Consider the following 10,095-nt stretch of genomic DNA (forward strand, 5'->3'; position numbering starts at 1 on the left):
AATGTGTATTTAAGGTATGAGGTAGGAGAGGGAAGTTCACAGTTTCCAAACCAATATCCAATTGTTCCATTACCATTAGTTAAAAAGATTCCTTTTCCCCAATGAATTCCCCACTGTCTGCATGCCTTAATGGGACAGCAATTGATTGTGTATATGTGAATCTATTTCTGGAATCTATTCTGTTTTATTGATCTATTTTAGCTATCCTTATACCAAATGCCCCAATGGCTTGATTATTATAGCCTTAAAATGAACCCAAAAATTGGGTAACAGAAGTCTTCACACTTGGTTCTTTCTCAAGACTGCTTTGGTCAAGCTAAATTCTTTGCATTTCAATTTCAATATTAGAATTTTTGTCAATTTCTTCAAAAATTTTAGAACTTGTCATTCTTTTTTTTTAATAATTTATTTATTTTGATTCATTGTAAACAAATGGTATACAACTTGTTTCTCCAGTTTTACATGAAGTAGAGTCATACCATTTGTGTAATCATAAATTTACATAGGGTAATGGTGTTTGTCTCATTCTGTTATTTTTCCTTCCCCCCACCCTGCCCACTCCTCTTTTTCCTCTATACAAACCATCCTTCCTCCATTCTTGCCTCCCTCCCACCCCTGATTATGTATCATCATCCTCTTATCAGAGAGATCTTTTAATAACTTTCTTTGGGACTATAATTGAGAATCAGTTGAATCTATACATTAGTTTGGGAGAAATGAGCATCCTCTGCTTCTTTTGTTTGTTTTGTTTTCTATTGCTAGAGATTAAAGCCCAGGCCTTGCACACATTAGGCAAATGCTCTACCACAAGCTATATCCTCAACCCAAAAAATCTTAACAGTATTGATTCTAATGATCCATAAATGTGGTATAAATCAATTAATTTAGGTCTTTAATTTTTCTTAATAATGCTTTATAATTTTCAAGGTATTCTCTTACTCCTTTTTCATTAACCTCATTCTTAAGTATTTGATTCTTTTCATGCTTCTGCAAATAGTATTAATGTTCAAATCTCAAAGACCCACAATGTGGATATTACATATACCTAATGTTTAAATATCTGCAAACTTAAAACTAGGTGTAAGTATTTTGTATTTGTAACTCTTATGAAACTGTAAACCAAATAATTTTACGACCTAAATTAAGTTAAATGAAATAAGCAGACAGTGAAAATCAAATGCACAATATCATTTTAAATAGATGGACACTAATTGTCAACCAAAATATTAACACAGAGTGGGTTCCATGACATTGGTTCTTTTGAACTCAGTATGCCTAAAACAGAGAGCACTGTTATGGTTTAGATATTAGGTGTCCCCCAAAAGCTCATGCGTGAGATAATACAAAAAAGTTTAGAGGTGAAATGATTGGGTTATGAGAGCCTTAACCTTATAAGTGCTGCTGCTAGGGATTAACTGGGTGGTACCTGTAGGTGGGTTGGGTGTGGCTGGAGGAGGTGGATCACCGTGGACATGCCTTTGGGTTTATGTTGTGTCCTTGTTGAGTGGGGTACTCCTCTCCCTGCTTCTTGGTGCCATCCATATTCCCAGTTGCTTTTCTCCACCAAACACTTATGCCAAGATGTTCTACTTCAGTTTAGGTCCCAAGGAATGGAGTCAGCTGTCTATGAACTAAGACCTCTGAAACCATGAGACTCAAACTTTTTCTCCTTAAAATTGTTCTGAGGGCTGGGGATATAGCTCAGTTGGTAGAGTGTTTGCCTCGCAAGCACAAGGCCCTGGGTTCAATCCCCAGTACCACAAAAAAAAAAAAAAAAAAATTGTTCTTGTCAGCTCTTTTGGTCACAGCATCAAAAAAGCCGACTGAAATAGGCACTGAATGGTGTCTCAGTTTCCCTAATGCTTCTCTCTACTTAAGTACTATGAAATCTTCTATAGAAAATATGTGTCTCAGGTTATAACTTTGGATAAGACAGAAATTAAAACTTCAATATTTATGTTTCAAATTATTTCTGACTATAGGCCCCCAGTCCACCAGGCAGGCAGCACAAATCAAACCTCAAAGCTCCAGGAGGCCGCCCCGCTGGAGTCGTACCCCAAGGTGTTTCCTCTGGCAGATGCTTCAGGGAGACAGGGAGAGGAACCCAGCTCTCCAACACCAATCCTCGAGGCTGCCGCTCCTTTTTGCTTGATTCCAATAGGCTGCTGTCCCTGTGTCATATTTTAGGGGCAGGGAAATATAGTCCTACGTCTGCCTAGTGACGTCACAGCCTCTCTTCTTAAGGAAACACTTCTCCACAGCAACACTGCCAGTGAGCCAGCAGCAGGTTTCCTGCTCTGGGAACCCACAGAATCTTCTGATGCTCACTGGGCCCACGATCCTTCTCAGCTGCTTTCCTGTGGTTTGAGAGCCAGAAATGGTCTCAATTCTGACCCAAAGGAAACAGAAAGAGAAAGATAACAAAGAGAGAGAAAAGATGAGAGACACGAATGTCAGTCATTCTGAAAAACAGGCTGTCTCAGTCCACACACCATCTCCACTGTACTGGCGGCGTGATTTGTCATTCTGAGTTTCTAGGTCCTTATCTTTAAAATGAATAAAATTATTTAAAATGAATAATTGAAGGTAATATATGTAATGATTCTGGTAAACTATAGAAGTTCATTATTATATGTTGGGCTGGAAGCTAAAAGCATTGTCACCAAACATCCTAAATTCTTCTAGTTAGTCAAGCAATATGCAAGATTTAGTAAACAGCAGATACTCCACTGAGAAAAGAGATGTGGCATTCCCTCCTTGCCTTCAAGTACTTAGTTCAAAGAACTCCAGACTGTTTAAACTACAATTTTTGAGACATATAGAGAGAACTAGAATAATGAATAGGCCTGAATTCTTACCCCAGTTTGCACCATGAATCAGCTGTCATTCATGAGCTAACTGCTTAACTCCTCTGCACCTCCTATTATTTCTCTTTAAAGCAGAGATCATGTTTTCTGTTATGACCATGTCTAAGATTACTATCAAGCCAAATGAGATATGTTAGGATACTAGTAAATGTAAGATACTATTGTTACTGATTTTCAAGATCCAAATGACATCTCACCCATTTCCTTCATTTTATAGATGACAAAACAGAATCCCAGATATATAAGAGGTTTCATGTGTCTAACAACATACATTTATAGCTGGGCCTTGCACTGAGGCCTAAGGTGGCTCTCTCTCCCAGGTTTTGCCATCATCAGTTCCCTTCCTTTCCCTTTCTCCCTTCCTTCCCCCATGCATTAAAGACAAAGCACCTTGTAAGCCCTACCATTAATCTAGAATTCTTGTTTAAAATGCAGAGGTGATAGAGTAGGAAAGTAATCAGAGTTTAGAGTCAAGGCAGGTCTCATGAAGATGAGTTCCCAGAGCAGGTGTTCTGCAGATCACAGGATCTCCTTTCAATTCTCTGTCTAGTCAAGTTGTTTATAAGTGCAGCAGTAAACTCCCCTAAGCACTTAGCACTTCCTGGGACCTACTTTAAAGGACTCTCCAAAGCTGCCCCAGAAGGCTAATTAGTGAGCCTATCTTAGATCCTAGCCATTCACTTTGTAGACTTACCAATCATTTCCTCCTTTTTATGAGGTGGCTTATTTTGGTCAACATAACACCCCAACACCTCTACCCACTCCTGAAAATTCTCACTCCAACACATCCGGCCTGTTTATAGGAAAAAGTTCTACTGAGTCCTTTTGACTTGGAGCATGATTTGGAAAGATTCAGCACATAAAAAGTCCTATCATTCCTTTGCTGGCCTTATCATGACCTGAACATTTTGTTAACAAAGCACCCTGTTAATATTTTGACCACAAGAACTAATGTGCTTGGGGCTGACAGTGTTACCAAAAGTGGTGCTTGCTCCTAAAAAGGGAAAGTTTTAATTCTATTTTCAAAATAAGTCATCTTATCCCTGCTATATTAGGAAATGTCATCAATCAATCCAAGAAGCCTGCAGTGCAATGCGTAGGGGAGGGGTGGGGAGAGGGGTGTGTTAATTCACTTGCTATTCATTCCCAGCATCACAAATCTCACATTCCTGTAGGGAGCAGGTGAAGTCCCACTTACATATGGTGCAACAGCCCCTATTACAAAGGGCCTAAAATTGACTTTTTAATTACAGAAAATGCAATGGCATTCTCAGGGGGTGCAGCCTGGCTGATACATAATGACTGGGCAGAGATTGCAAAATAACAGGTGATCTGAGGTCAAAAGACAATGATTCAATTCAATTCCTGGACACTTTCAGTTCAGAATATCCCCAGAATCCTGAGTCCTAAAGATGTTTTCTCTAAAGTGAATTTCTAAAGCTGTCTTCAACCTTTGCCAGGAGTGAAGGCAGTAATCTCAAATCAGAAGGAAAGGTATTGTGGTATAGCACAGGGTGTTCAAGGAAGGGAGGGACCCTAGAGCACCAGGGCTAGGCAGCCGGGCTGCTCTCTGGCGCACACCCCAGAGGGGAAGATAACAAAAACAGTGCTCCAAAAAAGGAGATTATGGAGACCTTCAGCAATCAAACCCTATTAACCCAGGTGCCAAGCAAAACAATCCTGTGCCAGATCCTCCTGATGGGTAGGGAAAGTAGAAATCCTTGAGGAAAAGACCACCAGGAAGTGGGGCTAAAAAGTAATGCTACCCAAGTCAGCAAGTTTCTGTTCACAAAGTCCCTCTAACACTTCTGCTCTGAGAGGATCTGTGCGCCATCTGAGTTGACCCCTACCTACACCTCCAGAGAAAACCTCCTCCTCCCTCCAAAGCTCTCTCCAACCCTGGAAAACTGTATTCTTACCCTATGTTTTATAGAAGCTTCCTCAGCTCTATTTTGCTTTTTGATGAAGTTAAGGTCAATATGTTAGACTTACATTCTATAACATTACAAATAGTTTTGTGTTTCATAAACTTTAATATGAATAGGTTGTCTCCTTTCTTATCTCTATTACAATGAGTTTGTAAATTTATTGATAGTGGAAACTGCCTGAAATTTCTTTGAAACTTCCAACCTTACTCCAAGGCACTCTGTCTAAATATCTGCTGACAGGGTGACTTGCTATAATTTGTTGTTTCTGCGCAGATTGTATTCCTTATCCCTAAGAGTTGACAAAAACTCATTAAAATAAAGGAATCCAGGAAAGCTATATAATAAGGGTAATGAGAACTTTAGCTAAGTAAACCATCTCAGTTGGCTCAGTTCTCCAGAAAAGAGACCAGATCTGAGAATATTTTAAACTCACAGGATACCAACATCAGACCCAGTGTTGGGAAACACCCCCTTCCCACCCTCAGAACAAACATGGCTACCAATCTTCTATTAACTACCATAGTCACAATCCCAGGGAAACAATGGGTGCCCTTCTCTTTTAGGTCAGAGTTCACCTTAAGCAATTTACATTCTTGACCTTTTAAGGTAAAATCTTCTTGTTCCTTGGTCCAATCCACAAAACCCCTCAATAGGCAGGAATCTGTTTTAAGATGAAAACAACTGGTAACAAGACCCCAAGATACCTGAATTGGACAGAAATTTCTCTGTTATTGGAAATAACCAAAAAGAAGTTGCGTGACAATATTTAGTAAAGGGAATTCAAAAATAGGGACATGAGTAGAACTAAGTCATCACATGCAATTCTAGTTATTCAGGTTTCAGATTATGTAAAAGAAGAGAGGGGATAAAGGTGAGAAAATTCTACCAGCTCAGTCATTAAACCAGAGGGAACTTCACCCAGACACAAAACCATAATTCAAAGCCGAAATTGGAGGTGAAAACATTTCTATTATTAACCATACAGAAAAGATTCAGAAAATAATCTAGGGCAAGATTCCGGTAACACCAAGCACTAAAAATGTTTTATGTTTTGAGTCAGAGGTAATCACTAAAATATTCCTTAAAAAAATCATATTCTTTCTAAATGTGTGTCCTATTTATGGAACAATGAGCATTTTAAATCTTGAGAAAATTGTGTTCTTGCAAGGACTTATTATGTAAATAATAAAACATAAAGTAAAATATAATTTGTTTTAAACCTTCCAAACAAAAGATTTTACTGCTTAGGGATTGCTCTTTGCGCTCTAAACTATTAAATTAAATTCTGTAATTAGCTGGGCTTTGTCATCTGAGCCATGGTCCTATTACATGAAAAGACAATGGGACAAAACCTTAGCAGTCAGATTAAGACAAACAATTCCCAGGACCCATGAACCACAGAACTAAGTGGACAATGATTGAAGCATTAGCACCTGTTTCAGGCTTATTCCCCTGCATAGGAATGCAATAGTGAATAAATACGGACAGCAACATGTTGACTTTTCAATTGTGTCAAAAGTATATGTTATCACTCTTGTTTCTGTATAACTCTGACAATGATCTATTTGAGTTTTTGCATTAACCAATAAGAACCAACATCTTGAGAAATCCCTGGTTTATAACTCTAACACTAAACTTGCCTTTCCAAATATATCCCTGCTGTCAAAGCAATAAGCTGACAGTGAATGTTATTTAAGGTTACCTGGCTAATTACAATGCTGCTATGTTTTGGGTTTTAAGGAAAAATTATTAACCGTACACAATACCTAGCTCTCTGGGGTAAACTCTATACACAATATCTAGCTCTCTGGGGTAAATTCTGCTTTTAATGGCATAAAATATACTTGTGTATATTTTAAATTTTTAAAATATATCCACAATAGATAATCTTTGCAGATTGTCTAAGACAATCAAATATATTATTTTGAAAAATATAACTCCATGAGTCAATTATCAAGAAAATAGTCATTAAAGTTCTGCCTATGAAGTAATACTTATTCCTAATTTCTTTTGTCAATCTTTCCTTTAATACTTTTTCACATACTATATTCTATTTGAGCAAAGTAGTTTTGAGTTTTCATTAGTGATTCAATTATATTGATTCCAAATCATTACCAAGTTTACAAAAATGCTGTTGCCAAGATTTTCTCCCACTCTGCAGGCTCTCTCTTCACGTTGTTGATTGTTTCCTTTGCTGAGAAAAAACTTGTTAGTTTGAATCTCTCCCATTTATTGATTCCTGCTTTATTTCTTGTGCTTTGGGAGTCATGTTAAGGAAGTCTGGTCCTAAACGGACATGATGAAATTTGGACCTACTTTTTCTTCTATTAGGTTCAGGGTCTTTGTCTTAGATCCTTGATCCATTTTGAGTTGAGTTTTGTGCAGGGTGAGAGACAGGGTTCAGTTTCATTTTGCTGCATATAGATTTCCAGTTTTCCCAGCACCATTTGTTGAAGAGGTTATCTTTTCTCCATTGCATGTTTTTGGCTCCTTTGTCCACTATGAGATAACTGTATTTATGTAGGTTTGTCTGTGTCCTCTATTCTGTACCATTGGTCTACCTGTCTATTTTGGTGCCAATACCATGCCATTTTTGTTACTATTGCTAATCTTTGCCACATGCACCTCAGATAGAGCACTAATCTCCAGAATTTATAAAGAACTCAGAAAACTTTACACCAAGATTACAAATAACTTAGTCAATAAATGGGCCAAGGAAATGAACAAACACTTCACAGAAGAAGATCTGTAAGCAAGCAACAGATATATGAAAAAAAGTTCAACATGTCTAGTAATAAGAGAAATGCAAATTAAAACTACCCTAAGATTTCATCTCACCCCATTACAATGTCCATTATCAAGAATACAAGCACAATAGATGTTGGTGAGGATGAGGGGAAAAAGGTACAACCCATACATTGCTGGTAGGGTTGCAAATTGGTCAGCCACTCTGGAAAGCAGTATGGAGATTCCTCAGAAAACTTGGACTGGACCCACCATTTGACCCAGCAGTCCCAGTCCTAGGCAGGATTAGAACTTGAAGTAACATTGGGCTTCATACTACAGTGGCACAGCTACATCAATGTTCATAGCAGCTCAATTCACAATAGCTAGATTGTGGAACCAACCTAGATGCCCTGGAATAGATGAATGGATAAAGAAACTGTGGTATATGTACACAATGGGATATTATTCAGTATTAAAGAGAAAAATATAATGGCATTTGCAGATAAATGGAAGGAGTTGGAGAATATCATGCTAAATGAAATAAGCCAATCGCAAAAAAACAAAGGCCAAATGAATGATTTCTCTGATAAGTAGATGATGATATATAACAGAGTCAAGAATGGAGGAAGGACAGATTGTATAGAGGAAAATGAGGGGTGCGGAGTGGGTGGGGGGAAGGAAAGATAATAGAATGAGACAAACATCATTACCCTATGTATATGTCTGATTACACAAATGGTGTGACTCTATTTTGTGTACAGCCAGAGAAACGAAAGTTGTATCCCATTTGTGTACAATGAATCTTAATTAAAAAAATAAAAATTTTAAAAAATGCTGATGCCCTTGCTCGTAAAGAACCTCATTTGACAAAGTTCTGTAGTCTACAGATAGAGTCAAAACTGAAGAGAAACTCAATAAAAGCATTTTAATCTACATGTTTTTTAAGTTTTCTTTCTTAACTATTAGGGTTCAGTAAATTAAAATGCATTCATATTTTTAGTGTTTGAATTGCATAATAATATTTCAGAAAAAAGAAAGATTTAAAATCATTTTCATTTGCTTGAATGCTGAACTCATGTCTGAAAAGTATGTGCTTCCATTTCATTTGTGAATTGTCTTATGATTATTCTTTGCATTGTATGAAATCTGGCATTTAGTCTTCCAGCTTCTCATCTAGAGATACATCTCTGGTACTTGAGCTGATATGATTTGTAGAACTGTCATATAATTTTTTTCATTGCTTCTTTGAAGCAATGAAAAACTAAAAGGTCACTGTGAAAACGGACAGCCAGTAAAGTCAGAAGAAACCAGGTAAATGTGATATCCTGGAAACCAGGAGAAGACTGTTTCTAAAAGGAGGAGAGGATCAGAGTTGTCACAGGCTGCTAACGTGGTACTCTGATGGTTTCAAATGTATAAGGAAAGTGTGCGTGTGTGTTCCTTTTCTTTCAAACTCCACTTAAATGACAATAAGAAATACGTAAACCCACATAAGCACAGGGCATGGAAGTAAAGAACACAGCAGCTAAGCAATAAACAAATTTTGGAAGATGAAAGTGGTGCATGCCTGTGTTCCTGGCTATTCAGGAGGCTGAGGCAAGAGGATCGCAAGTTCTAGGTCAGCCTCAGCATCTCAGTAAGACCTTCTCTAAAATAAAAATTAAAAAGGGATAGGCACATAGCTCAGTGAAAGAGAGTTCATAAAATTTTAATGGTAAAGATAATGGAACATTTTTATTTCCACAGATGAAACAGAAGATAAAGTTGAGACAATTTTCCAGAACATAAAATAAAAAGAGATCTGGGGAAAGCTTGAATAAGAGAAACTTTTAATAGAGAAAGAAGAAAAATTCAAAAGTCTCATATCTAAGTAGTGGGAAGTTCTGGAAAGAAAAAAACAGAGACAGTGAAGGGAAGAAATGATCAAATAACTACAGGAAAACATACACAAAAATCACGAAGGACATTGTGTTCTGGACTGAAAAATCTTAGTAAATCTCCAATACAATAAATAAGGGGTGGGGGAGAACATATTTTTGGAGAAATCTCAAAACTCCAGAAATAAGAGAAGATCTTAAAGCTTCCAAATGGGGGGCGGCGAGGGGGAAGGAATCCCAAGAGCAGGATTAGAGCTTGAAGTAACATTGAACTTCATAACAAAAAAGACAGAAAATAATGGGGTATCTTAAAATTCTGAAGGAAAGTAATTTCCATCCAAAATACTGTGTATCTAGCCAAGTTTTAATATAAGTGGGAGGGTAGAAAACGTCATTTTTCTCCCATTCTATTTTTTCTTAGAGAGCAACTAGAAAATGAGTTTCAGAAAAAGAGGTAAAACCATGTGAGTCCGGAAACATGAACAAAGACAGAAATGGATAAAGACAATCCCTATTTGATAGTGAAGGGGAGACCCAGGTCAAAAGCTCAACTGTAGGTACCCAGAACAATCTATGAAAGAAGGCAGCCCAAGGCCTGGGGGAGAAACCACGGATGCTTCAAAAATGAGACTGATAGATCACTTCCTACATATGTATTGAGAAGGCTGGCATATTATCTCTGAATTTGGAGGGTCC

At 37.6% G+C, this 10,095-nt stretch overlaps 1 non-coding gene across 1 annotated transcript; it reads left to right on the forward strand.

The window, feature by feature from the left end:
* Positions 1 to 1,689: 1,689 nt before the first annotated feature.
* Positions 1,690 to 1,763, forward strand: Trnaa-cgc (transfer RNA alanine (anticodon CGC)). Its single transcript has one exon. It is a non-coding gene; the product is annotated as a tRNA-Ala (tRNA).
* Positions 1,764 to 10,095: the final 8,332 nt, after the last annotated feature.

Source organism: Sciurus carolinensis, chromosome 7 (genome assembly GCF_902686445.1).
Source record: "Sciurus carolinensis chromosome 7, mSciCar1.2, whole genome shotgun sequence".
NCBI classification, from domain to species: Eukaryota; Metazoa; Chordata; class Mammalia; order Rodentia; family Sciuridae; genus Sciurus; species Sciurus carolinensis.